At 45.8% G+C, this 25,390-nt stretch overlaps 2 long non-coding RNA genes across 3 annotated transcripts; both read right to left on the reverse strand.

Moving 5' to 3' along the window:
• Nucleotides 1-6,724: 6,724 nt before the first annotated feature.
• Nucleotides 6,725-12,447, reverse strand: LOC149333016 (uncharacterized). Of its 2 annotated transcripts, none has more exons than XR_016284919.1 (5): nucleotides 12,263-12,447; nucleotides 11,159-11,233; nucleotides 10,437-10,523; nucleotides 9,914-10,015; nucleotides 6,725-6,838 (listed from the first exon to the last, which is right to left on the reverse strand). It is a non-coding gene; the product is annotated as an uncharacterized LOC149333016 (long non-coding RNA). The 2 variants fall into 2 exon arrangements; XR_016284918.1 differs by having other exon boundaries at nucleotides 6,725-6,881.
• Nucleotides 12,448-15,933: 3,486 nt separating this feature from the next.
• LOC149333017 (uncharacterized) lies at nucleotides 15,934-22,956 on the reverse strand. The gene is made up of 5 exons (XR_016284920.1): nucleotides 22,844-22,956; nucleotides 22,419-22,490; nucleotides 18,108-18,191; nucleotides 16,896-16,994; nucleotides 15,934-16,153 (listed from the first exon to the last, which is right to left on the reverse strand). It is a non-coding gene; the product is annotated as an uncharacterized LOC149333017 (long non-coding RNA).
• Nucleotides 22,957-25,390: the final 2,434 nt, after the last annotated feature.

Below are 25,390 nucleotides of genomic sequence, written 5' to 3' on the forward strand. Positions count from 1 at the left end.
AGCCCGCTTGCATCAACCAACCTTGAACCTTCGTGCGCATGCACGAATTTTTTCCCGCCTGCCGATAGCGTCAGTCGCTGGGACGCAGCGTTTGAGTGAGGCGGTGCGCAGTGCTCTCGTCGGTTTTTTATTGCAAGTAAAATGGCGGAGTTACAGGAGCAGCGCTGGTGCATCAAATTTTGCCAGAAACTGGGCGACAGCGAAGTGAGAACCATTCGGAATATTCAGACGGCTTTCGGGGACGATGCTATGAGCAGCACACAGATTAAGCAGTGGTACAATTGGTTTAAAGACGGCCGCACATCGGTTGAGAGAGAGCCACGCTCCGTTCGGCCATCAACATGCCGAAATGACCAGGTCACTGTCGAAGTGAACGCTGTGGTGATGCGGGACCGTCGTGTGACTATCCGAAAAATTGGGGAAGAGGTGGACATCAGCAATTTTTCTGCACATTTCATTATCACCGTAGAATTGGCCATGGAGAGAGTTGCGGCGAAATTCGTGCCGAAGCTGCTCACGGTGGAGCAAAAGCAGCTTCGTGTTGAAGTCTCAAAGGACATACTGGATTCCACAAACAGTAATCCTGACTTCATCAACACCCTTATCACTGGTGACGAGTCTTGGGTGTACGGGTACGACCCGGAAACAAAATCCCAGTAGTCACAGTGGAAGCATTCCACGTCGCCAAGACCAAAGAAGGCCCGCCAAGTGTGCAGCAATGTCAAAGTGATGCTGACTGTTTTCATTGACTCCCTCTGTGTGGCACACCACGAGTACGCACCGCACAGGGTAAAAAAATGACCAAAGAGTACTACAGGGATGTCCTCCGTCGCCTACGTGGTGCTGTGCGGAGCAAGAGACCGGAGTTGAGGTCAACAGGAAATTGATGCATTCGTCACGACAGTGCTCCTGCACATTCATCGCACTTGATTCAGACTTTTTTGGCGAAAAACCAGGCTCCTGTAGTTCAAAAGGCTCCTTACTCTCCTGATATGGCCTCCTGCGACTTCTGGCTGTTTCCTAAAATCAAGAGGTCATTGTAAGGAGCGGGATTTCAGACAAGAGAGGACATTATGGCTGCAACGACAGCTGAGCTAAACTCCATTCCGAAAGGGGCCTTTTCGAAATACTTCCAACAATGGTAGCAACACTGGGAGAAGTGTGTGGAGTCCCAAGGAGACTACTTTGAAGGTGATTAGGTTTACAACGCTCCACTTATGCCAGTTTTTTTTCTTAGGCCAAAGGTCGGATACTTTTCTAACCTCGTATATATATATATATACACGAGTCAACTGGAAGTGATTGATCTTCAATGTTCCATTCCCAATAATTGTGTACGAAAGCATTTTCGTACGAAAAATATTTTATGAGCGCATTTTTTTTAATTTGTTGTATTATTTCACAGTAACACTCAGTGTATCGGCAGATCTCCCGTCGCCAAGCTTGCATTTTTTTTGCTATTAACGTTCTTGATCTCCTCAAAAGTTCTACCCCATTGGTTTTCTATTGCAGTGCTAACTGCTCTGTAGAAAAGCTATAAAAGAGGGATTTTGCTGTAATCGGAAGCATGGACCTTCAATATTTCTATACCAGTACCTTACGGCTTTAGAATATTCCAAATTCTTGTCCCAGAATGTTGTAGATGAAAAAGCCAAGCTCTGTCATTTCTCACGTGGCTTCGTTGTTTCACCAAAGATAGATGGCCCTCAGCCCGAAGGAGCGGTTGTTACTACCAGCAGAAGCTTCAATAAGAAGCCCATATGAATATCATTTAAACCTAACCGCGATACTTTTTGTTCGTTATGGGCACAGAGAAAGTCAGCCTGTATTGTCGGATTGAGTGGAGAATATGGGATAAATGTCTTGTATTGAATGTAAATAGCATGCTGCTTATAATGCGTCTTATTTATAAGAGCCAAGTCCCACAATGGGGTGACTGTAGCGTGTCCTTCCATTCCCTCTGTCTAAAAAACGCGCCACGGCATCAAGCAGAAGCCTGTAGCAAACAGGTGTACTTACCGTGCTTCCATCTAGTGGCATCTCCATGAACCGTGCAGCAAAAGGGGCGCTCTGACGGAGCTTCGGCGGGAAATTTTTTTCGCTAAACTAGCCCTCTTCTCAACGCTGACAAAAGAGAACCAGGCTTCGTGCAAGCTCTTGCCAAATATTAGCAATTTTTATATGAAACTGCTCTCCTCTCACGCTCGCATGGCTTGTACACTTGCATGCAGGTAGAAGATGGCGCCACCATCTTTTCGTTCATTGACATATCCATGAAATCTAGCAAGGAGAAAAATTCTAATGTAAGGATCTCTAAACTGAAAAGAATAATTCTTTCCTTCGCTTTGATTTCAAAAATTCGTTTGCATTTTTTCTGCAGTGCGCAGGATCTGCGGAGGTGTCGTTAGGGTATATTGTCGTGCTCATGGGGAAACACTGCTACGCATGAACTTTAGTGTCCTGTATTTATCGCTGTGGTTTATGGGGGTTAACGTACCAAAGCGACTCAGGCTATGAGGGACGCCGTAGTGAAGAGCTTCGGAAATTTTGACCACCTGGGGTTCTTTAGCGTGCACTTACATCGCACAGTACACGGGCCTCTAGAATTTCGAATCCATCGAAATTCGACCGCAGCGGTCGGGATCGGACCCGCTTCTTTGGGGTCAGCAGCCGAGCTCCATAACCACTGAGCGACTGCGGCTACAAAGTGTATGTGTCATGTGGCTTTCGACTCATGTATAAATTAATTCATCACCGCTGAAAAGCAGACATTACTAAATATATTTTGTTTTCTGAACAAAGGCCAACAAGTCACAAGAATTCGCACGCACTTGCTATAATATTCGTGCTGAGTGCTTTAAACAAATTTTTTCTTAAAAGCAACTAGCGAGGAAACACTCGAAGTACATTGAGAGATAGCAGTTTAGCGCTAACAATGATTGTTAGCGCAGTTGCAGAATGTTACTAATTTTGTATCCCTGTTGATAATTTTGTACCTTTGCTTATTTGTCTCCTGCTATTCGCGTTTGAACATGGTATTTCAACTATGCGGTGCTACAAAAAGTAGAAATTTTTTCTTCGTGTTTCTTGATGTGTAGCTTATTCGCGATTTTCGCGATTTGGACGAATCGCCGCTGCGCCGCCAAAAAATATTTAAGAAGTATCGGCACGAGTGAAAGTGTCGTTTGCTCTGCTTTTCAAGTGGTTCGCTTGCATATTCAAATGCCGTCAGATTTTTTGTTCTGAAAATATATCCTTGCGGGAGAGGCCGCGAACGTTCATTGCGTGGGTTTTCTCGTGCAAGCAATACAAAGGTAGTGTAGGAAAAGCTGTTACCACGCTTTAGTGAAATGCTTGGAGCGTCACTGCAGCGCAGTTGTTATTATACTTGCAAATACCATTCAATCTCTGAGCATATATGACTAACGAACAAATTTTCAATTTCTATTACTGTCTTTCGATTTGAGGGCTTCATTACGGCATGCGTGTATGGTGAGAGGTTCCTTTGTTAGCAGCGGAGAGTAGAGGCAGGGTGAAGGGATTTAGTTCGAATTGTATTTAATTCTGATTCTTTCGTTGCTCTAATTGTCCCATGCCTTCGCCGTCCTTAGGCACAGCGTGGCCTGATCAGTGATTCAGAGGGACCGGTAGATGACAAGAATAGGCAGGAATCGGGAGAAAAGAACATCGTCTTTGAGGCCTTACATTCACTGCATGCGTTCCATGTAATGCTTGCGAACAACCTGAGGTCAGAAGGCACGGTTAAATGCATCGAGAAGAGAGGGCGCGGAAAGAGTAGACCTCATCGCTTCCGCGTTGCATACGTACACGCGGTTAGAAAATTATATTCTTACTTCCAGTAGCACGCGCCTAAAAAAGTTTATAGGCTCAGAAATGCCCGTCAGGGCGCAGCTTTTGTGGCAGACTTTTCAAACTAAGGATTGCTGGTCATTGCATGCTTACCTGAGCTCCAGGTTTTGCCACTGATGTGATGTACGAAAGTCATCATTGTCGATGTTATTGGTTTTGAATTTTCTCCAAAGCACGCGTCGACTGCCTACGGTTCCGCTTTTACTCCTGCCGGCTGTATTGAATGTCCTGAAAGCAATGTTTTTAAGCATGAAATGCTTTTAGCTCCCGTTGTGGGCAGTGTGGTGACGTCACGCCGAGACCGAGAGCCATCATCCGGGCTCTTGTTGTTGTTGTGACTGAGAGAAGGATGAAAAGGAAATTGCACGGGCCTGCTACTGGCTCTAGCCAAGCCACCACCGCTGCCAACGTGCAGATAGAGGAGAGGTAAGAGATCAGAGATCAGAGGAAAGAGAAATAGGCACGGAAAGACGCGCGTCGCAGCAACAACTGCGTCCGCCGCAGCGGACGCTGCTGAAGGATCAGATAAGCGGCCGAAGCCGCGCTCGCCGAAGCGAAATCAGGCCCTCTTGACGAGATTTGTTGTTGTTGTTGTGACTGAGAGAAGGATGAAGAGGAAGTTGCACGGGCCTGCTACTGGCTCGAGCCAAGCCACCACCGCTGCCACGTGCAGATAGAGGAGAGTTAAGATCACAGGAAAGAAAAGACGCGCGTCGCAGCAACAACTGCGTCCGCCGGAGCGGACGCTGCTCAAAAAGAAGCGGCCGAAGCCGCACTTGCCGAAGCGAGAACAGATACTCCAACACATTTTGACGAGATTTAACGAGACTCTCTAAGCCCTCCTACGCGACCGGCATGCAAGCGCCGGTTGGTCTCCAAACGAGTCACAAAAAATAACTGCTGCCAGTGCCTTCTCAATGTTTATCAAGATATCAGTCGAGCTGTGCGTTTGATAATGCACGGAATTATAATTTCCGATTTCTAATAACGCGTGCAAAAAGCACATAAATGCCACGATACACTTCGTTGTCATACGTGATCTCTTAGGGGCTTCGCACATCCAAGCAAAGCCGCGCAGGCGCACAGGGGCCCGGGGGAGAAGCGCTGCGTTCAAAGGGCAAGGCATCGCGCCGAACGGGTGGTGGCGTTCCTCCCTTCCTTTACGGTGCGGTTCGGGTGTCCACCGAGATGGCAGAGAATTACTGCGCCATTTCCTTTCCTCAAACAACCTTACGTTCAAATGGCAAGGCATCGCGCTGAACGGGTGGTGGCGTTCCTCCCTTCCTGTACGGTGCGGTTCGGGTGTCCACCGAGATGACATTAGGCCCGTAAACATTTCATGCTTACTCTACTCTCGGTTACGGGAGAGGCAGAGATTTTTGCTCCTCCAGCAGCTCTCAAAGCCATGAATGTGCACACGGGGCTGGAACTTCAGGATTTCAGAATCCGTGATCAAGTTGTAATGCATTTTGATAAGATTTTGATAAAAAATCCTCAAGCTTTCCCTGTATCTCAACATTAAAGGTAAGTTTTTACCAACGGTTTAAAGAATCTAGCCTAACATTCGAGTTCAAATTTAGAAAAAGCCAGTGCGGCTACGGTGGTTTCGTGCAACTGCTTAGGATTCATGCAACAACAACGTTGGCTAAAATGACATTCCGTCATCATTCGTTGTGGTTTTTCTTAATGTCTTGTTCTTTCTTTTACACTGTCAAGAAGAGAGAGTGTTTGGCTCGCTCTAGGTTGCCACCATCGACAAACAATCGCGAGTTGATGATGAAATTTTAAGACAAGCGCGATTATTTTTGTTCTGACTCTGGAGGAAGCCCGCCGTAACGTCGCGATATTAGAGCAATTCAGGAACCTTCTCTAGGACGTTAAAATCGCCAGTTCTATTCAGCCTAAATCTAAAGTTCGGTTAGGTAAATAACCACTGAGCCACCGCGGCAGCCTTTTCTGTTTTGCCTGACGTTGCGCTAGAGATGCGCATGTTTACCGTACAACATTCAACAAAACGAGGACACAATTATACAAACAGAGAGGATGATTTTAACAAAACTACCGCTCCTTTTATCGAGGTTGCTACATGAGCATTTCTTTTCGTTGTGTGTGCATTCGACTAGTATTCCTGAAGTCAGGTCGGCCAATACAGTTGCCTCTGTGTGTCGTCGTCCGGTTTCTATTTTTATGAGTGCTCAAGCTATATGAGAAAATGTGCAGAAGTTATACACAAACAGGTCTTCGCATTTGCTATAGGCCGCATAGCGTTTTTTTTTTCAGCACCATAGTAATCAAAAGTGTAGACGTACATTTTCACTCTCCAGAAATTTTGAGCACAGTAGCAACATTCTCAGTTGGAGTATCAAATCCAGTGGAGCTGGGTACTTTTAAAGAACAGTGCATGTATGTGCCAAGCTGTGTTGCTTATTTGCTATTAGGTCACGTGATTACTTGCTGCACGGGTAGTAAGCTTGATGTTTCCTTTAGCATCACTCTTGACAGTAGTGCTCAAACTTCCTTCAATGTGCAAAGAAGATGAGAAGAAGATACGCGGTGGCTCAGTGGCTATGGTGCTCGGCTGCTGGCCCGAAAGACGCGGGTTCGATCCCGGCCGCGGCGGCTGAATTTCTTTGGAGGAGAAATTCGAGGCCAGTGTACTGTGCGATGTCAGTGCACGTTAAAGAACCCCAGGTGGTCGAAATTTCCGGAGCCCTCCACTACGGCGTCTCTCATAGCCTTAGTCGCTTTGGGACGTTAAACCCCATAAACCAACCAAACCAACCAACCAGAAACTTTTAGCCGATTCTCGGTTGCAGAGAATTAAATTCTAAAGAATTGCGACAGCGGGAAGACAGTCAGTAGAGGCGCCTTTATTGTTTTCGGGCTTGAAACCAGTTTCGTCCACTTTTGGCTCCGGACACTGATATGTCAGCATATGTCCAACCTTCTTAGCGGGTTATAATCGGGGCTGCAATGTCAGACACGATAAGAATTGTTGATTAGTGCCATGTCTGAAAGGAAGATTTTTAGCAGTCAGCGCATGCACACGTGTAAAGATCGGCTGACGGGAGGATAGCTCTGAAATGTAGAGATTATTTCTTCAAAGACGCTGCCTTGCCGCATCAGTGGTGACATGAGCGTTGATAAACGTGTAACAGGTGTGATTAGTTACATGAGATGTAGAATATGCATAATAACAGACACATAGTAACGAATGCGTATACCTTTGCAACAACTGATACAGTGCGTTTGAAAATGCACGTTAATGAATGAAGGAAATGCTGACTTTCCTTCCGACGAGCGCTTTTCTGAGAGAACAAGCCTCAAGATGTAACTGTCGTTGGTGCACTGCTGATTTCAGCAGCCGAAAATACCGAAGGTGTTAAAAACTTTTTGAGTCCTTTTGCAGCCATTGCTCGCCGATTTTGGAGATTAATGCTGCTGTCTACAGCTGAAACCGCTTACTAAGGGAGAGCACAATTTTCTGAAGGAAGCAATGATTCAGGAATAAAAAAAAGCAGAATCAAGGCAGTGTCGCATCCCATGAAGTCGCTTACTCTCTCTTGTGTTTAAAGAAGAGGTAACCTCCCTGAAAATGCTTCTTCCGGCGGTTAAAACAAAATCTGTGCTCTTGGGTACATGTAAAGTAATAACTACTGGCCACGTATTAAAAAGCAAAATCCGGCAAGCTGCCGTAGTTTTCCTGATCAGCCTTTGCCAACTATACTGCTCAAGAGTTGAACTTGCACGCTGTTTATTGGCGTCAGTGCCTAAATAGCGCTGGAGTGAGCTTTGAAAATTACCGCACGTAAGAATGTGTCTCATTTGCCGTCACTGCTTGCATTGTGAGCCTCGCGGCGAGCTCTGAGTATGAAATGGTTATTTTCGCAGAGAGGACGAAAGACACCACGAAGAAGAAGCAAGGCAAGCCGTAGCTGTTCACCAGGGGTGTTGTTAAGAACTTTTTTCCTTTCTCAGAATTGCGTTGTATTCTATTTCTCGTCATAATACACTCAATCTGTTAAAGTACCATTGGTAACCTTCTCAGCGCCTTCATCCTTCCATTCAATGCCGCTTTAACTGAGGTTAGTTGCGAATGGCATTCTTTAACGTGCCCTGACATCGCAAAGTATACAAACATTCTTGTTTTTTGCTTCCATTCAAATGGGGCCGCCGCAGCTGCGATTTTATTCCGCAAACTAAGCAACAGCAGATAAATGCTAACGACACTTAAACCCCGGGGCAGAGAGGAGGAAACCTCAGTCTGTCATAATGCATTGCACATCACCATTGACAGGGGTTCGCAGTGCCCAATAAGAAAGTGAAAGGACGACTACCACTGTGTAACGCGAGATACACTGACAACTGTTTAGGCATTTATAGCATGTAAAGCCAAATAATATGAAAGGAACTTCATATCAGCACACTTCCAGAGCACTCTGTTTAGTTTCCCATTCGTACTGGTTTCTAAACTCGCTCTGGTCTCCAGTCTCCTCAGGCAGCGCTTTTCGCAACAGTTGCTGGAAATGAACCGTGGTACATTCCTCCGCTTTCCCCACGCTCTCTCTCCTCCTTCCGCGGTAACCCTCCTTCTCCTCCCTCTGGGGTAACTTCCCTCTGAGTGGTTCCCGTGGCAGTTACCCTCAGTTTGCGTCCTACGCTCTTTCTGTATCTTCCTTCCTCCACGGTAGCCATCCTCCGGTTAAGCTTTCCTATGCTCTCGCCTTAACTTCCTCCTTCCATGGTAAACATCGTCTCCTTGGTCATTCTTCCGCTCTATCCACCCGACCCCCCCCCCCCCTTCTTCTTCCACGGTAACCACCTTTGTGTGGTTCCCTTAGTAATAATCCTCTGATTACGCGTTCTTACACACTCGCCAAACCCTTCTCCTTCCAAGCTAGTCACCCTCGGAGGGATTTCGATGGCAACGCAGCCTATGGTTACGCCGGCTACTACGAGTATCACGACGTACTGCTCCTATGATTACAACGTGAAGCCCACGAATGGGAGCTTAAAAGGGGTCACTGTAAAAAAACCGTCTGCAGTGCATATATAGCGCATATGATCAAATCCACTGATAGTGTGGAATGCCGCGCCATGTAGTGTCTTGGTCGGTCGCGACCGCCATGCCTGTATGCACGATGGCATACGCGATATATGTACCGCTCAGAACGCTCATGGCATACATCGACATTTGGGAACTTCCACTTTGTTTTTGTCGTCTAAAGGTTGCTGACTTACCGGAAACGCTTTTGAAGCAGCGGTGAAAGCGTTTGTTGCGAAAAAGAAGCTTGAAATTTCGACAGATCACATGGCTTTAGGCTCTTCAATAATCATGGCGATGATTGATATAGGCCAGAAGGATCTCACTAGGAGTCTGACTAACCAATGTGGTGGAAAGTGTTGGTTGCGAACCACAGGTTGCTAGGGCGGAGTCGACACAGCGGTCCAAATCAACTGTCAAGCACTTTTCTATGAGATAATAATTAGTTCCAGAGATTGACTAGGGTAACGATTTGGGACTGTTGAAAGCTAAGGAAGTTAGTCATTTCTCGACGACTATTTTAAATGCGATGAGTGAGGCTAATTTTTCCGAGTGGGCCTAGCGTGCGTGCGCTGATTTTGCTGTTTCTATAGCTATGGCATGGAGTTCATTTCGTGAGCGACGTGGATAAATAGTATTACTGCGTTTCCAGTAAAAGAAATAAAGAATTTGAGAAAAAAATAGAATAAAGAAAGATAGAAAGGGCGCCGTATTAGGTGACGCGGCAAGGCCTGAAATAAATTCAGCCATCGGGAAGGTGTTTCTTTAACATCCAGTGACATGGCAAAGCACATGCAAATCAAGCTTCCGTGGCAGCGCGGCTACAAGAATCCCGCTTAAAAGTGCGCTGCAAAGCGGGTGTTTAATGCAACTAGGTAACAATTCCTGAGAAAGCGAGTAAACTTAAGTTGAACTCCACTACTGAGAGGGGGAACTTTCGTTTCATCCTTGTCCTTAATCTATTTCTAATTCTTTTCCAGAATTGGTAAGCACACTCACAGCATTGGCACTTGCACGTGATTCCTTCAGTGGAGCAGAGCACTATGTAGTGTAGGGGACAATGGTGGTTCCTCAGCGACGCACAGGGGTCGTCGTCCGTTACTGGGATGTGGACGGCAGAAAAAAAAATATATATTATAAACTCAGTATACTCGAACCGTGTTACACATTGCTCTTTGAGCAAGGAAACTTTCATGAAACGCCGGTAAAATTCACTGAAACCATGCTTTGCATTTTTTTCGTGAAGTCGTCCTTGTTGGCCCTGCAACATCCGGAGGTCTCCCAGATGGCCTGAATACGTTGAGAACTGGTTAAGAGTTAGTGCAGAAAAAAACTCCTTAAGCATACGCATACAAAGAGACAGAAAGACAAAATTATTACTGAAACGACCGAAGAACGTCTCATGGCCGAAAAGAAACCGTGAAAATAAGCACATAAAATTGATGGCGAGAAATTTCTTGGCCTGCACAGCACTTGGAAACAACGGACCCGTTTTCATTGTCTAGTAAGGCCCCATGCTTACCACAGCTGCACTGACACCTGTCCGAGTCGATAAAGCAGGCGACCTTAGATCCACCCCGGCATTTTAGACGGGGACATTCCGGTTCATCTGGAAGAACGAGGGCGCAGAAACATATTTAATGATCATGTGGGGCTGACCCAATCATAAGTCTCGCAATTAAAATATGAAAGTATAACTAGTAAGTTTCGTGGTATTCACTCTATTTGCGCCAGTAATTGTTAACTTAGTTTACCCTTCAATTACATCTATGGCCTAGCATTATTCAATATTAAATTATTTATTTCCCTCGCGTTCAACAGACGCGCATGGGTGGTTCGAATCCTCTGTAAGTGTTCTTGTTTGCCTTTGAAATTAAGGGTATTCTGTGATTATTATATTTTATATGTGTAACAACTCTATGGAGCACACCACTGTCAGTAACTCAAGATTAATTCTAAGCGCACGATACTCTTTCATGTGCCCCAATATCTCACACGAAAACGAAAACACGCTCCGCCCTCTCGGTTGAGTGTTTCTTTTTTTTTTTTTGTACGGAGTAAGTATACTGATTATACAGTCGTAGTGCATTTCTTTTTAGCAAGGACATGAAAATAGCATACGATATTGACAGCAACAAGGTGGGAACTCAAGATTCGTTCCATGCATAGTGCAGAAAGGAAAGTCGCCTAATTAGTAATTATAAAATACATCTATCAGTGATCCTAAGTTGCGTGAAAGCTTGCCTGAAATAGCCGTTGCCAGCATGCCAAACAGAACGAGTCCCAGAACAAGGTACTTTCCAGTCATGATCAATGGTGCTGAAAAGGACGAAGCGTCTTAGACATAACAGGCGGGATGGTACCAGGCGACGAATACTACGGCAGCTAGAAAGCATTGCTGCCTTCCCTTTAGGGATGTTCCAAGTCGTAAACCAAAAATCCCCACAACAAGACGCAATGTCGATATTTCTATCCTTTTTTCCCCCGTAGCATCTGAAGTTGCCCAGATTGGGCAAATGTGAGAAAATATCAATTTTTAACATTCCCTCACTCTCCGTAAAGATTATCTTTTAGTCTTATTTTACTGCTTCAATTCCATGATGAAGGAAATGTTATCACGGCATCACTTCGGCTTTCATAATATTTGATGACGTGGAAATTGCTGCAAATGCATATCCTCTTTTAAGACACGCAAGCCCGGCTGTGTTTGATGTTACGACCTGATATCTTTAAATTTGACACTTAATTGAAGAAATTTTACTCTAGCATGTATTCCTGCTTCACTAGCTTAATTGTCAGCTGCATGGCCAAGATGAAAGTAAGGTTGATTCATTGCAGTACAGTGCGACAACCGAAGGCACGCTGCATTTTCCTTTCCTTCTTCGCTTGGCACGCTGTTTCACAATGGACCAATAACTAGTCACCCTGGGTCTGTCCTTCTAGGGACGGTCAGTTTTGCTGCGTGATTTAATACAATGAATTTGTTCTTCTGAACGTAATCCTATTCGGGCTTTAAACTGTGAGCGTTAAACCATATGAGAAAGTTGAGACTGTTTGGGTGCAGACGCGTAATGGGGTCACTATACAGCCGTCTTGTCAATAGCTTGATCTGAAGTTTTAAGTGACTAGCTTGAACATGTATGACGTTTTTAGTGCATTTACTAAATATACTTCAGAATAGCGCATTGTTGGGTGAGTTTGTGAAGGATGGAAGAGAACAGCGGCGCAACAGATACAACTTTAGAAAGAACACGACACGTGCGCAAATACGCTTCCACGCGGGCTTCCAGATTGAACAGAAAGGAGACATCACTTTACGGTTCTTGAAGTTCGAGAACATTGGCTTACCTTCGAGCCTCCGTCTCAAGTCAGTGTGGGCGGAGTTCCGTAGAGCTAGCTGTGTGTGCGACGGCAGACGAAGTGCACGCTGTTCTTAAAGGCCTCTCTGCTTTGCGAAAACAGAGGTCTCTGGTTGCCGTGTATGCGCTACACGCGGCTGAGCGCGCAGGAGCGGATAACAGGAAAAACCTCTACGTGGCAGTTTCATGCGATAGGTGAAATGTTTTCCTATTCCCGGTTGCTTTGACGTGGCGGTACAGGACGAACTGCTCGGTTATCAAAAGAGTGCCTTTTTTGGTTTTAATCTGTTCATTCTGCCAGGAATGTTTTGTTTACTGCTTTTTTCGTGTGCTTCACCGAGGCTCTGCCTGCTGTTCTTAGTAAGAGAAAGAATAGCTTGATCCGGGCTTCCAGTATTCATTAACATCTGTGCGTTTCAGCAACGCCATGATGTTATGAACTATTTAAGAAGAGCTAAAAACTGGGGCTCAGAAGCGATGAATACGAGACTGAAGGTACCTCTGTCATGCGCCGCGTCAAGTGGTCAGTAGCTTGAAGAGTAGCTACCATGTTAACAATTTCAGATCTTACGTTACAGTGCGTTGTTATAGCGACTTTAACTCCCTGGTGTGCACAACAAAGGATAATGCAGAAGCTGGCGTCAAACGTAATTTTTTTTTTATGTTCTCGTTCATCATATTCCTGCGTACAGTGCCGTGACCAGAAAAAAATTCAGATAATGTACTTCGTCCACGAAGTTCGTAAGTTGAAAATCATTTTGAGGAAGCATTAGGTGATGGACCATTTCACCTGAGCGGTAAAAAGGAAGCGCTTACGCAAAAGCCTTGTTGTGATTCCTATACCGCTCCCTCTCTGCTCTTGGCACTCTTAAGCGAATCTATTAAGCGAATCTATTCGCTAGCTCCATGATACACAATGTAACTACTGCACATATGGTCCGCTAAACCCGCTTGGAGTGGATTTTCTAAGCTGCTGAGGATATACAGCATGACGGCGATTTTGACCGCCAGATCAAGTATGGAGGATTCTTGCGTGGGTGGCTTTGGTAATTTCAGGATTTCTTTCAGTCGAATCAATCATTATTTTTCTCATTTGGCGATCAGCGCATAGACGCTTTGTAATTATAAACGAAGTGCTCCTTTTTATCTCGCCTTCCGGGGCTTGTGACTCAGCATGTACAATTATTGTGAACACTTGAACAGAAGTGCAGTGCAACATACCTCTAGACAGGTGCTATTGAGACGTCTCCTGCGTGGTCATATTGGCTAGACATGTTGGCTAGCCAATACATAGGCTATAATTTCTTTATATCGGCTAGCCTGCACGACGTAGGCCGTGGAGTTAGCGCTTTCATGATGGGAGGGAGTGGGAGAATGAAACAATTGTTCTGCTGCGACTTAGGTGGTCTTTTCTCCTGACTCCTGAGTGGGTTCCCTGGTGAGTGTGTCATATTGTAGCGAAGCGTAAGTCGGGACGGAACGGTGGCTCCGCCGCATCGAAGAAGGGAACCAGCAGGCGTCGATTAGATGCATTGGTCAACTTAGTTTATTGAAGATAGATGAGAATCACTGGTTAAACTTGGAAACTGAGACAAAATATAAGAGGTCACATAATAAAACAGTCAGTCATACCCCGGGGCGTGCAGCATCTTTGGAGCGGAGGTCCCGAGCAGCAGGACCGCAGCCGTTCCTCTCCTGAGTCCCCTCTTCGCGCCAAAACTCCGCTCTTAAATACGTTTGCCCAGGATTCTGGGGACACTTTTAGTGGCCAATCGGAATTGCTGTTGTCGGAGCCAATGACAAGGATTTCTTTAAAACAGAAGCAGCCAATAGCAAGCCGGTGCCCACGAGGCTGTTTACTCGAGAGCACCGCGTAAATTCCACGAAAACGAGCGCATTTCCACTCGGCACACAGATACAAACACACAAAACGACACCCGAAACACAGGGAACGCAAACCTCGCAGTCGGTGCACCACGCGACCCGCCGTCCGCGCCTTCAGCCCTCGCGGCTCGTCTCCGGCATATCTGGTCCGCTGGGCAGTGTGCCGCCCGAGGCAATCACTTCGCGCGACTCTCCTGCAAACCACAAGGGGTCCGCGCGCCCACTCTGGTGGCCCGGACGCGGCCTTGGGCGACCTCGTCCCCTCGCAGTTTACTGCGTTTTACTCTAACTAAACATTCACACAAGGCCGGGGAGGAGACGCACAATGCCTGCTTACAAAGAGCCCCAGAGAAAACGGCTCTGCCAAATGTCGGAGTGTGAGCCCCTCTAATGGCTCCCCGCACAGCAGGGAGCACACGGACAGCAACAGTCGCACCGCGGGGAGAACACATTCAGCCTGTCAGAGAAACTGGCGCGCGAAACCAGCGAAGCTCGCTACGCGACAATATGATCCAGGTGCATCAATTCGTGGTCGTCACTATTGTAGGAAGGAGTATGTGGCTTAGCTTCTGCTTTCATTTCATTGTGATATTTACCACCTAAAGCGAATGCTGTCATCTATCCGGAATGTATCTCACGTGCCTGTCACCGAAAAAACAAAATGAAGACAGATTGTAGAGTTAGCGTCCACTTTCTAGGTGATGGAGCATTGGAAACACTTAACATGCGCAAAACCAAGCACCCCTGCATCGGGTGCTAGGCTCCTGGTGCAGTAAGAACGCGTAAACTCCTTATGTACTTACATTTTCAGTCACGCACCCAAGAGGATTTGGTGAAAGATCAGGAACGAGGTGAAGCTAACAGGAACAAACTGCTATATCTACGAACCTTTTCAGTTGCCGTTGCGTAGTTAAACAGCTCTATCGGACACCTCTAATTTCGTGTTAAGTGCGAGTTCGTGATAATGGGTGCCCTGTGAATGGCTGGCTATTTGAGCATCATTTGAGCATATTTATTTTAACGTCAGCGCATAAGGTTTCGTTAACTAGAAAACGAAAGTGCTCTAATCGTGCAGTTTTGGTGGTTGGCTGGCCTCAAATAAAATGGCACATGCCCACTACGGAGGAGTGGCCAAGGCACAGGCGGTGAACTGCTGTGTTGGGAGCCGAAACTGAACCCACTGCCAGCGTGGCGTCTTCTTGTTTTGCCAGGAAGTCCCGTCTGCGCTCACGGTCCACCTTAGCCGTTAAATCAGTGCTCTGATCGAAGTTTATAAGTTCAACCTAGAAAATGCGCCTCAGCTTATGTAAACAGCGATGCACGGCTTAGAGATTTCAATGGCCACGAAATTTGTTTATTGAGGTATGTTTCCCCAGTACCAAGCGGGTTGTATGTCGTGGTGTTTCAGCTGTTTGAGGTGTGAAAACATGCAAGGTTGCTACCGATATGAATATGTAGTGTGCTTCGTTTTGCCTTTGAATGCCAGAACTGGAGGTGTGCGAGTGCATATGTGTGCGGTTTTCTTGCTTCTTCAGCTGTGTATGTCGTGGCTTAGATTTCCAGAGGTTCTACTAGATTTAAAGTCAGCTTTTCACCTCGATTATCAGGAAGAACCCGAAGAGTTTCGGTCAAATGCGCTTAAAAGGCTCTTTACAAGTCGGCTTGCAGTTTGGGCCATGTCTCATTACGTGAATATTGCATTCCGCTTACTTCTTCAAAAAGTTCTAAAGAACTGATGAGCATGTTTACTTTTCAAATGCAGTTTTGAGCCTCAGTTGTCTGCATAGTTTATTATCATCTTCGTTTATTGCATAGTTTATTATCAAAATCATTCCGGTTATGAATCACGAATTTAAGAGCTGTGGTGAGGAGCATTTATTGCCGGAAACTCGAAGCTGTATATCTTTCCACAACAGCGCCGGTGCATTGAACCGCGATTGTCAGCTGCACCGCTTCGAGGCAGATCGAAGCATCTCCGTCCATTCTCATTAGAAATCTGTAATAAGGGAGCAAAATTGCATCATACAGAATATTAAGCATGAACACGCAGAAATGGGCCCACTCCCAAGTCGGAAGTCCAAGTAGGCACACACACACACACACAAAATGGAATGTAAAGATAAAAAAAAACGTTTTAATCACAACCTTCTTGGTGTTCACACTGCTATCTTGTCCGGAAATTTAACAAGATATCTTCCATCCCGGAAAATAAGTTTTCACCCAAGAGCTACCGGCGATGCCCGCAAGGCTTATCATGTTCATGCAAACTCAAAGGCATTGCGTTATTAAGTTACATGAAATACCGCGTATAGAACGTAACGCGTTACCCTACGCACGATAAGATTTAACGGTTGTGCTGTCTGCTTCTATTCGTCCTGTTTCTGCGATAATTCTTGGGTAGCTCGAAGCCCATTTTGCACGTAACGGAAACAGTGGAATTTTGCTACATTTTATGTCCCCAGGAAGTGTTTATAGAAGGTCACAAAGCACTTTATGTCACAGAAAACAATGGAATGAAGGCTGAAGTTTTGTTCTTCAAAGACTCAATATGCGTACTGAGGCGGTTATTTGGGCTGTGGTTCGTAGAAAAATTGTAGTGCACGAATTGAGAGAAGCAAAATTCACCTAAGGGGTATTTGTTTTCGTTGGGTGCATGCACGGAATCAAGCGTTGGCTAAGTGACTCGTGTCAAGTTGCAGCAAATATTTGCGAGTTAATGGAAGCGTAGCGGCACTCACCGCACTGGCACACGCAAGCCTTGTGCGTAGGGCGGCACTTGCGTGAAGTGCCTTCGGGGCAAGAAAGCGCCAACGATGCGCAGGCGTCAGCAGCAATGACTGAAAAAAAAAGACGGGATGGCTCAACTGAAATTAGTATTTTTTCGATACAGAATGGTCCCGACACGAATATGAAGAGAATACTTTAGGAACGGCTGACAGACATTGCGCTCAATGACAAAAGATTAAGCGAACAGGAAGGATTTCTTGCAACACTTCACTTTCAACACTAAGAAACCTTCGCTGTCAGTTGGCGTTCGACGTTTTGTCGATCACATTGCCAATGAAGGCTTACACCGCTGGGAGGAGCAGAACAGAAGAGAAAACTCGGCGCCTCCTAGTGCTCTGTCACTCGTGTTCATTTTGCTCTGAATAGAAGGTTGGAGAGTGCTTGAGCTCGGGACCGTTGCCTAAAGCGCAACGAAGTGGCCACCTATGCCAACTCAAGGAACTGAAGGTTCTCTGTGAATGAAGATCAGATAGGTCTGCTGCATGTGCCAAGAGTGGGCACTGGAAAGTTAGAAATTGTTTCCGGTAGTTATTAGTTAGTTTAACAGTTATTTGGTTTTAATCTAAACCTTTAAACCCATATATCACATGCGAACGCGATGTCCATATGTAGTTTCTCTTCACTAGCATGCCGTAGTGGGGATATAAGTATATAAATCTTAGCAAAAACAAGAGTGTTTTGTGTCATGTGGAGAGTGTTTCGTTTGCCGAAAGTGGAATTTATTGAGTTTGGCTTATAGAATATTCTAGGATGTTCCTCAACACAGTCTGAAAAAGGATTTTGTAAGACGGATCATATTGCTTCCTATTAATAATCACGGTAACTTCGTGAGAAATCTCATATGATTGGCGAGTCTCAAAGGATCATTCTTGACTGGGGTGAAATTGCGTTGTATTTTCATGAAACATGCGAAGAATGTTGGAGGGATCTTGTGATATGCCATCTGGAGAAGCATGCTAGGCTCATAACCAGGCAGACCTCTGCTTTATTCATTGAAGTCTCCCTCTCTCTCTTGTGATGCGAAGTCGCAAGAAAGCTCTTTCATTAGTATTTTTTTCGAGGTTTCTTTTTCAACAACGCGCATTCCACCGAGGCAAGCGGTGGAGTCTCAGTGAGTGCCCTAAAGCTCTGTAGGTCAACGTTGGCCAGGGTCAGTTACTTACCACAGTTGCAGTTGCACTCACTGCCATCCAGGATGCATGCCGCTTTCGATCCAGCGGGGCACTCAGTATCGGGACAAGTTCGTCCTGAAAGTAGAGAGGAGGTCTATTATTCGGCAAGGAGCCTGGCAATGATTGGAAGCAACGACCCCGAGAATAACACCCCCGAAAATCACCGAACGAATATGATTCTGGATAACGCGTAATTAAGGAACACCTGTTTGTTTATTTGGTTATTTATAACTTTTTGCTATTTCTTCGATCGTCGCAAAGTCGACGCTGCGCTTTATCCTCGACAGCGGAGTGTTGGCGGCGACGGCCCATCACTTGCACGGCGGAATATTAGCGTAGCAAACACTTCATTTTGTTTCCCGTTTCGGACAAATGTGCTGCGCTGTAAAAGCGTTATACCCAGCATCGCAACCGTATCCTGATTTTTTTTTCTGTGATTTCAGACCGCGAATTAACCATTACATCTTAACCGAATGACGAACGCAGTGTGCATTTTCCAGCTATTTTCGCAGTTAGCAGGCGCGCGGGAAGACAGAGCAAGAGAGGCGTGGGAGGAACGAGCGCTTTTACCTAACCAAGCGCAGTGTTAGGGGCCGTGCGCGAGCAGCGTTGTCCTTCTGTCCGGTCAGGTGATGTTGTTACGCCACGACCACCATCACTGCCCAAACCACAATCGGGTTAATAACAGGCCCGCTGTAAAACTAACTGTGATATCGCTGCCCATACAGCACCAGACCAGTTATGTGACAAGTCATGCAGGCTATCAATATTACTTAAGGTTTCATACATGCGGCCATAATAATCGCTTCCAGTGGGTTTAATCACGTATTTTCCCAATACAGTGCAGGTGTGTATATGTGACTCTGACGCGTTTATGTCGGCCATTACATATTCGCTCAAATGTCAAACAAATTACTGTAGGACATTTTCCGGTTTTATCATGATCCATCCATCAGAACATCGCGCCGCCTGTTTAACCTCCTCAGCATTCGACGTATACATGGATCGACCTTGGCATTTAATAAATCTTTTCTTCCAACTGCAATAGAAAATCGGAACCTGCTACCCGACTACATTGTTAACGAGCGCGACGCTACTCAATTTCGACAGGCATTAATTAATCACTGCACTGAATAAAAGATACTTCTCAAGCTGCACCCAGTCACACTTATTCTTTTTCTTGTTGTTGTTGTTACCTCCCAATTCAGCCTTGCGCCCTTCATTATTGATCAACGTTGTACTGTAATGTATCGTTTTTAATTTTATTGTATTGCATTATGTTTTGTTGTATTTACGTATTATTCTCAGTTGCATTTGCTTTGTCCCCCCCCCCCCTTATGTAATGCCTCAACAGAGGCCTTTAAGGGTAAAATAAATGATGATGATGATAGAAGGAACGTTTCACTAGCCCAGCAGCACACATTACTATGCCAGGTGCTGGAATGCGGGCAACGCTTATCTGCCACTCATATGAAGTTTTCGACTCCACTATCGGTATCTGTCTCGATGCCGCTCCTTCGGATAGCGGTGCTCAACGGTTCCAGATAACGCGCTTCAGCAAACACAATACTGCAGGGAATTTCTGACGCGAGTAAAGCATGGGCTACGCAATCTAGAAAGCCGATGACATCCATGGCTAAGAAGACACAGGCAGCTACTCATACCGAGGCGGTGCAAAATATTTTAATTATTGAGTTCATCCGAGGCACGAGTGGAGTAGTCTAAAGAGCCATAACAGGATGAAGTGAGCATGATGGGCGCATGTGATATAACTTTGTGATGATTAGAACATAACTGAAAAGCTGACTGCATTATCCTTTGCGGCGAGGTTTTGACGCTGGTTCCTCGCGGTGGCCGTAGTACACAACAAAAGGCTTTTCAGTTGTGACAAACGTTTAAGTACCGTGAATGTTCGCTCCTTTAGCAAAATACGACAGCAACAAGTTCGACACGTTTTCTCAAATACTGTACAAAGGATAAGTCTGCCGTTAGCAAGGTGTGTTCTTGAGTGCTTCGACTGAAAAATCTAGTACTGCTTTAAGGCTTTATCCGGCGGAACACCTTCACGCCTGTTTATACCACCTGGTCAAGTCGTGTGGCAGTACTAGAAAAGGGAGGAAATACCCGTCGCTCTTGCTACGCGGCGAGCCAATTTTGGAAGAGCTACAGGCTCCTGGCTAGACTGTATCGGCATACTCTCGTTTTCTTTTATATTGCTGGCACTTGCGCCATAAATACCAATGACCAGTATTCATTAGCCATCTCATATGAAGACTCACGTTGTAGAAAAATGATAGGCCGTGAAACGCTCTTTTTGTAATGGACTGCTCTATTTATAGATATTCTTCTCACCACTAAGCAAGACACTTGCAGTCCAATTACCTGAGAATCGTGAATAAAATGTAATCTTTTCGACACTTATTGAGAATATCTTAGCTTCTGCAGCATATCTAGTTGCCCTGGTGTTAATGAGAACGTCCGTACTGGTACGATTACAGCATGCATTTTGTCATTTTTTTTGCCTTTTCTCTAACAATACACAACGGAGTGGATTCCAAGCGAAAGCAAGCATAGCTAGGGGCGGCAGAACGATAGGTGGACGGATGAGATAACGATGTTTGAGGCGATAAGCTGGCCGCAGCTGACACAAGACAGGGTTTAATGGTTTAATGAAGGGATATGGGAGTTGCCTTTGTCCCGGACTGGTCGTAGCCTGGCTGATGATGATATATATCTCTATATAGTAGTTGTTTTGGATCGAAAACTGCAAATAAACCGTATGAGTCACGTGTGCACACGCATGTTCTTTATCGAAGCCCTTCTCGAAACGATCGCTAGAGGCTCTTGAATCGACAATAAACGGGCTCGAAAGCTGTTCTTGGCGCACTTAAACAACTAATACGCAGCAGTATTGTCAGCCGAGTAGCCTTTTTTTCATCGGCGTGCACTAGGTAGGAATAGGGACCAAGCATGAGCTGAAGTGACGCAGTGTTGCGGAATACCAACGCTCTGTCATTACTTTCAGGCTTCGATTGAAGCAGTTTGAACTGCCGTATAGGCACAGCATGCGTGCTGTTCTGCGCTTTTGTCATTTAGGTTTAACATGAGGAAAAGCACGCACAGTTCTCATAGACAAAAGGAGCGCCCAGCCACTTCGAGCAGTTGGTCTCCCGAGATCGGTCGGTACTTCCGTGAAAGAATGAAATACTCTCTCCGGCACGTAAAATTCATTTGCAGAGAATAAAGAATTTTATGTGCCGGAGAGAGGATTTACATTTGCAAATATTTCTCCTATCAGAAACAAGCATGAGAGATAGGAGACTAGAAAACAGCGAACACTGGATTATTTATTGCTGTTTTATGGTTTGTATGCAGCAGTGAGAAATGTGTACACAGTGAACATGATGGATTTAAAGGCATTTAATTTATCATCTGGACTGAAGGCTCCTTCGAGCTACATGAGTGCAACGCCGAGTTACAACAATCCGTGAGCGGAAACGTGTGCTATAAAATTATACGCAGCTGTTGTGAAGCCAGCGTCTGACGCACCAAATAGGTATTGTGTCTTACACAGCAGAATAAATTGGGAGCACGTGGGGAGGAACCTCCGGAGGCATTTTAATTAAGGGGAGGCTCTTTTGTTGTATTGTTGAATGCCCTCTGCTTGTAGATAATGAATAAGGCCGCTGGAAACTGATAAGTTGCGCCACAGAACGTCTCTGTGAATTTGAGCATGCCACGTATTTAAAAGCCAGGCTGGCGCTCGTAGTGGTAATACGAAATGCTATTCGCCGTTCGCTGAGCACTACCATTAGGTAATGTTCTGCCAATTGCTGGGCTTGTGAATGGATGGCTACCTAAGTGCGATCCTGACTGAAATACGTATTTGGAAAAGCTATCCCGCGTGGCTAATATTACAGGGGTAAGCACTAAAGAAAAGGCAAGGCGCACGCAACTGCTTGAAGACCGAACATTACGTTCTTCACGTTGAAGTGAAGCCTATATTCTGCACTACATGAGTATTACAAACGGAAAGCTAGTATTGGGACCCCTGGGAGGTTTTAAGGAATATCACGTTCGTAATTAGCAGTTATTGAGCATTGGAATAAACGAAATCGTTTAAAGGCTGCCGTCTTCTGATGCAGAAGCATATGCGCTGCAATGTTTTCGTCTATTATTGGAAGGAAACCTCGTAATTTGGAAAGAAAAACACGCAATCTTATATTTACCCGAGTTTAGTTTTCTTCAAAAGAAGTTCCATCCCCTTTAAGTGATAGCACTCAGGGCTGAGTCTGTACTTACCCGACGCTGTAGCAATCAGGACAGTAAGCAGCAGGATGGCAAAGGTGGCGTACGTTTTCCTCATAGTGGGCTCTAAAAAAATGAACACAAAGATCACCTCGCGCTTTAGTTTAGATGCAAAAGTCTTGCACGTGGTAAAATAAATGCCGGGACAACAGTGACAGTACAAGAGAGAACCGCCTTTTGCCGTACGCCTTACGGAAAAAGTGCGATCTCTGTTCCGCTTTGTATGATATTATTCAACAAATAGACAAAAAGCTACCTTGCTTTTCAGCACGGTATACCCATGAAACAGTTTACGTCGGATTTTATCTTCCCTCCTTTGTGATTATAAAGCGAAAACAGCAGAACAGGACTGAACAAGAAGGTTGTGAGGTGAGGGTTTAAGTAAATAACTCAGAGCCACTAACATGTCTCCGACTTACCACTTTGAGTTGTCGCGAGGAGAGCAGTGGAACTGGTGCACAACCAACGGCGGCCCCTTTGAGAATTGCGAGAGGGACGTGGACGCCCTGCCTCGTTGCTGTCACTCGCTTGTTCAGATTTGTTGGACGTCGATCAATTCCTTGACCCTCACTTCAGCTGTCCCATTAGTGTTAAGCAGATAAACGACAAAGCCCTGATAAAGTTGTTCCAAGCGGCGATGCCGTCGTCATGTGGAGCAGATAACCTCATTTCGCACAATAGGGGGGGGGGGGGGGGGGCTGCTGGCGTCAAAACCTTGCTGCACTGACTGGCACGAGATCTTTACAGCGAGAACCTGAGGTGCTGGCTGATCTCATTTATGTGGAAACGTGGAAGGACAATGTTGTTATCATCTCTGTCACATTAGAGGACGGGCAGTCAGGAGGAGTTAGAGCTAGAAGTTAATAGGCCGATAAAGCAGCTGATCACGCATTGTTCTGAAAATTGCTTCAGATTATCTGGGCTCCTGGACAAGAGACGCAGGTTTTAACGTGGAAAAGATAAAATTACCCGTGTGTAAAAGTGCTGGTCGCCATGTTGTTTACAGGAATGCTGTATAGACGTTCTGCAAGCGTACAGCAGGGTGTTGGGCGGGTGTTCTATGCAGATCCACATTAGACCAGACAGGGCATGTAATGATTTTTTGTAAACGATGAAAAGACCTGTGCAATAAATCTAACATTCCAGAGGATGCTTGAGCTGAGTCCAGAGTCCGCGTTCAAAGCATGAAACGCTGAAGTCATGATGTGATTTCACGTGGCCCAGGAAGTAGGATGCGCATTGAAGTGTGCGACCTTCAATGCGACTTTCAGTGCATTGGAGGTCGTAGTGAAGTGAGCACCATCTATGTCGCATCCGAGTCAGCTGACTCGGATCTCGGCAAGAATAGCACTGCTTGCCGTGGCATCACGTGCCACAGCCCGGAGCCGTGATTACTTTGTGTCGCGCGGGTACGCTTTGGCTGTGCCCTAGACGCAGCCAAAGGAGGGCGTTACAAAAGTTATTACGATGTGGCAATGTGGGTTTCCTGAACACAATATTCTATGAAAGTTTTTTCATTCTTTCAAATCACTGCATAGATATCGCACCTCGTGAGATTTCTATAGTAAGCTGTAGACTTTCAGATCTGGTAATGCGCCTATTCACTGATACAGCCCTCTTTTGCAAAACGGAGCTATATGCACAACTTTATTTGGCAATAGTTTGCAGTTAGATGTATTCTCAAAATGCGTTTTGAGGATTCCTGACCTCAAGTTCCCGATACCATGCATGCTGCTCAGAATTGAGTGCTTCAGATAGGTGGCAGATTTTAAGGCAGACAACAAAACACAAAGAGCATTGCTCCGATGACTATGCGGTTATGGTGCTCGTCTGCTGATCCGGAAGACGCGGATTCGATCTCGGCCCCGACGGTGGCGCTTCGATGGAGGCGAAATTCTGGAGGATCGTGTACTGTTCGATGCCGGTGCACGTTAAAGAACCCCAAGTGGTCGAAATTTTTCGGGGCCCTTCAATACGGCGTCCCTCATAACCTGAATCGCTTTGGGACGCTAAACCCCAAAAACGTAAAAAAAAGAGGCACATGATCGTGAAGTGTTTTTAAGTAAGTCAGTGAAATCATAAAAAGCATCGTTTAGTTGAGAGTTCAAGCTCGTCCCGCTCAGTAAATAGTTGTCTTTGCGCAGCTGTTCCAATAAACTGACCATTTGGTTAGCGTTAACACGTAGGAAGAGTAACTAGAGGTGTTTTCGGCTCGAATTTTTTCTACGGTCTTAAAGAGCAAAGAGTCCTCTATTACGTGTCAACGCCTCCCGAAATGACTGCATCTTTGAACGCACCGGATCCTCCAAGCGTATTCATGAACAATGAATGTTGGTGAAATTCAAGATTAAATACTCATTTACCACCAACTAGAACTAACACGACCACCCAGTTGAATCATGCGCTGGACTTTGCAGATGTGAACGCAGCACGAATGCTAATAGTTCATATATGCATGCAGTCAGAGATGACTGACTGTAAGATACCGTTGCGCACAGCGGCCTTAACCAGGCTCAGTGTGCGGCTTGTGAGGAGAGCAAGGTAAAGAGTCTCCTGTCCTCACCACTTTAGACATTTTTGGTCTTTAGACTTGCCATCAGCGCTCCACGATATTCATCATGGGGGGTACCGCGCGAAAAAGAGGTGAGCGCCGCGGAGCGAGAGAACGTCAGTGCATCGGCTCCGCCAAGTTTCGGCTGGAGCCACGTATCTTCGACCGCAACCCCGTCAACACAGCCGCGACTGGCTTCCCGAAGTCGTCAGCTACCTGTGCATACCTCTCGCACATAGGTGGGGCAAAATTTAGGCCTTTTAGGGCCGATCTTCACTTGGGTATCGTGGCGGCGGCGCTAGGCCTAACGCCTACGGCGGCGCCCGGCCGTGAGTGAGTCGCCCACCAGCGGCAAGATGGCTTCGCCAAACTTGCAACGTGGCTACGACCCGGACGCCATGGCCTGGTCCGAGGT

This window comes from Amblyomma mixtum, chromosome 8 (genome assembly GCF_055824585.1).
Source record: "Amblyomma mixtum isolate Tamu chromosome 8, ASM5582458v1, whole genome shotgun sequence".
NCBI lineage: Eukaryota > Metazoa > Arthropoda > Arachnida > Ixodida > Ixodidae > Amblyomma > Amblyomma mixtum.